Consider the following 4,445-nt stretch of genomic DNA (forward strand, 5'->3'; position numbering starts at 1 on the left):
TTGGATGCCTCGCGAGCTCTCCGATGATCATCGCTTCCAACGTGTGAACGTTGCTTCGTCTCTTCTGGCGCGTAATGCGCGTGAACCATTTTTGAATAGGATTGTCACCGGTGATGAAAAATGGATTCTATATGCGAATATTAAACGCTAAAAACAATGGCTCAGTCCTAGACAAAAACCACTTCCAACCCCAAAACCTGGAGTCCATCCGCAGAAAGTGATGCTTTGGGTTTGGTTGGACATCAAAGGAGTAATTCATTTCAAACTTCTCAATCCACAGCGAACTGTCAATGCAGAGATCTATAGTCAGCAACTGGAATGTTTGAATCAAGCCCTTCATCAGAAACGCCCTTCATTCGTCAATCGGAAAGGTGTTTTCCGCGACAATGCACGTCCACATGTGGCACGTTTGACGCAAGACAAGCTTATGGAGTTGGATTGGGAAGTTCTCCCCCATCCACAATATCCTCCAGATATGGCACCATCATATTACCATCTTTTTCGTTCGCAGCAACACCATCTTAATGGGAGAACGTATGCAAATGTGGAAAATGTTAAAGAGAACATCGACATGTTTTTTGCTTCAAAGCCAAGTGATTTCTTTAATCAGGGCATTAACAACCTGAATGTAAGATGTAAAAGCATCATCGATAAGAATGGACACTATTTCATTTAATAAATGTTTTGTTTTGATATACAAGTTATTCGGGTTTTTTCATCTAAAAAAAGCGATATTAATTTCTTGACGATCTAGTACTTTGCGTGTAATGTTTTTGATAAAAGAAATGAAGACAACATGTAGTACTCAATACTTGTCTTCCTTTATTGAATCATTAATTTTTAACAGAAATACTTTATTAGAAATTCTGATTTCTTATCTGCAAAAGACTTGTAATATTCACCGAAAGCTTGCCAAATTTCATAAAGATACATAATTCGTATCGGATTATCGATGTAATCGTATCACGGCTTCAAGATGTGATAATCGTATCCCTGTTTCGTCACACCTTTAGTTTTTACAGGCTTAGCAACTATGTTTAATAGCGAAAATTTTAAATATAGATAACGTTTTCAGTCTACTATCGTACTGAAACAGGAAATTACAGTCAGAGTTTACTATTAACTCGGCAGGTTAACAGTGCTTTATCAGCAAGTGTAAATGTCTGAAGAAAAACCGCTTCGAGTTGTCAGTCCTATCGAATACGTTAAACCTCGGAGTTCAGACATTTTCATTTTACTCTTATTGCTAGTTGTTGTTGTTTTTGTTTGTTTTAGAAAGCTATGTTAATTAACAATCATTTTATAAAACCAAAAATTATTATTAAATATTTTCAGTTTTCCAGCACATTTATAGGTAAAACACAACAACAACTCGCGCACGATATATAAACAATTGAATAATGAATGTAAATATGCATTTTCAGTCTTCTCTCAATATTACGTCATTACAGAACCTTCAATCTTTCTACAAGATGGAGATTCGTGGTCACGAAAGAATGATTTAGGAATGGATATCGGCTGAAATGTACTGTAATTATTTTATGTCACGTACCACTGCCTAATCATCTGTATGATAGATAAAGAGAATTATAACTATAATTGAGATATTCAAAAGTCAGTCGACACTCTGAAATGTTGGGAAGATAATACTTTGTTAAAAACATGAGCTGAAACAATAAAATATAATATTATTAAAAACAATTTAAAGTAATAATTATATTACTGAGAATGAACAATATACACGATGTTTGGGGTACATTGTGAGCCAAATTTGGCTAAGAGCACTATCACCTTGGGCTAGCTGCTCTTTCCACCGTGGGGGAATCGAACCCCGGATTTTAGTGTTATAAATCCGTAAGTTTACCTCTGTCCTACCAGGAAATAAACAAGTAAAAGATCGAAACTTCATCCACTGAAAAAAAAAGAGGGCAGCGAAACAATTATTTAAATCGCATAACCTTATATTAGAAATATTAATGATACTTTTCTTGACAAGCAGATAATAGCATACGTTATTTTTTGAAAGATATCTATAATATTTTCATTATTAATAATGTATTTTTTGCATCTGTTTTGTGTAAGTTTAACTACTAAGTTATCTAGTGGGACAAATTATAAATAAAACTACCTTCGTATTTATGTTGGTTATCAGCGAAAATGATTATCTGTTTTAAGCCGCGGTGGGTTATCTGCTGTGTCCACCATAGGGAATTGAACCCCGGATTTTAGCGTTGTAAGTAAGTAGAGTTATCGTTGTCCCACCAGGGGACCAGCAAAAGTGCATGCGAACAACTAAGTCTTTCATTGGTACTTAAAAATTTTAACAAATGTATATACTTGAAGCTGAAAATAGTGTTTTCGTGTTAATAATCTTGTGATGAATAAGTGTTTGAACTTATTACGGCTTCCTGTGGTCGTGAGTCACAGAAGGATGATTATACTGAACACTGGCTCTAGGAAATAAGCCATAAGAAGTTGTCATATTCAGGTTATGAATCTAGAGAGCAATATTTACGTTTTTATTTAAGTAATTATTTAAGTTTTACAAGCCTATGGTAGCTGCCTGCGTAGTAGGTAAATCCCTTATGGTAACAACAACAACAAAAATTAATTTGTTTGGTTTATAAATATTCTGATAGCCCTTCTCAAACTGTAGAAGTCACTATATAAATATTCTATTAATCTAAATCAAACTGCTTATTCTCCACTAGTATATGAGGCCTACTTTGTTGATTGGGTTCGTTCTTCCAAGCAAGGTGGTGTTACAGCGCTTGACTCACGATCTGAGGGTCGCGAGTTAGAATCATCGTTCTACCAAACAGGCTCGTCCTTTCAGCCATGGGGGCTTTATAAAAATCCGAAACACTTTACTTCGACCGGTTATTTAGTGTAACATTTCCCGGCGGGTTCAATATAACCACAGATTGTTTTCCACGAACTTGACGGGAACACGCACACACACACACTGTGCATGAGAAAGATCAACCTCCACAGCTTGAATACGCGATTGTTAAATTCAATTTTCTTTATGGAGTTTCACAATTAAAAAGTACGTATGTGATATTTTTAGATAATTAAGATTACTTACTTAGGCCTCTCACAAAAGGCTGGGTTATTAGTAGAGTTTTAATCGACAGACAACATTTCTCACCCAAGAAAATCTTGGTTAATAAGAAAGTAATTAACTCATCTCATTGAAAAACAACAAATAACAACGTGTTCAAGGTATAGCCGTATAGGTTTCAACATCTTAAAAACTACGAACTGTCTATCAGTTAATGTATAGTTCTTTTACACTTGTGATTAAAAAATTTTCGTAATCATACTGTCAGTATGGGTAGGGAACTCGACTCGCCATATGCGGATCGCGAGTTCGAATCCCGTCACCGAACACGCCCGCCCTTTCAGCCATGGGGGCGTTATAATGTGACGGTCAATCTTTGTTAGATTGTAGACTAAGAGTTAGCGGTGTGTGATATTGAGTAGTGTCTTCCCTATCGTCTATAATTTTTAAATTGGGAACAGCTAGCGCACGTATTCCTTGAGTAGTTTTGCGCGAAATTCAACAATCAGATAACCGCTAAGATTTTGAACCCTAAAAGATTCGACAGAATCTACATATCATTTATTTTCAGGGGCCTGTAAAACTTAACCTGATAATTTGTTTATCTAATTTCGAGCAAAGTTACTCGAGGGCATCTAATAGAATAGTGTAATTTGACCGTCACTCTTATAACGCAAGTATGACCCGAAAAGTTTAGAGCGCGATTGTTTTTGGCGGTAACGAAAACAAAAAAAGGAAAGTAACATTTTTCGCATGTTAGCGGTTTCATTGTTATGCATATTAACGGTTTCGGTGTTTATATATTTTTTCTTTCAATCATTTTTGAATGAAACTATTAACATCTGTCATTTTTAGCCGCGGCATAGCGGCTCATAAAACGGCTCCGAGTTTGGTTGTTTTTTGTTATTGTTGTTTTTCTTCAAGTACAAACTTTTAACTCATAGCTCCATCATCGCTTGGCCGATTTGAGATATAATTACAGTTTTCGATTCAGGAATGTCAAACTCTTTCGATTGATGTATTTGACCACGCCCAAGGTCTCATAGATTAATTTACTCTAATCCTACCTAAAAGAATTTCAATTTGAGGGTAAGTTGGTAGAGGTCCTGATGACAAATAAAATTAAATCGGATTTATGCGCGCCCTACGTTTCGTATCACTGACGCACAAAATTATAGCTAATAAAAAGGGAACACAAAGGTCTCATAGATTAATTTCCTCTAATACTGCCTAAAAGAATTTCAAGTGCAGCGGCTATTGAGGATTCCCTCTTGTTTACACATATGCAAGTACAAGTTTTGTAAAACATCTACTTCATCTAGCTCATTCCTTAACTTACTAAACTACTAAAACATCTACTTTCTACTTCATCTAGCTCATT

The sequence above is a fragment of the Limulus polyphemus genome, unplaced genomic scaffold (assembly GCF_000517525.1).
Source record: "Limulus polyphemus unplaced genomic scaffold, Limulus_polyphemus-2.1.2 Scaffold1363, whole genome shotgun sequence".
In the NCBI taxonomy this organism is placed as follows: Eukaryota; Metazoa; Arthropoda; class Merostomata; order Xiphosura; family Limulidae; genus Limulus; species Limulus polyphemus.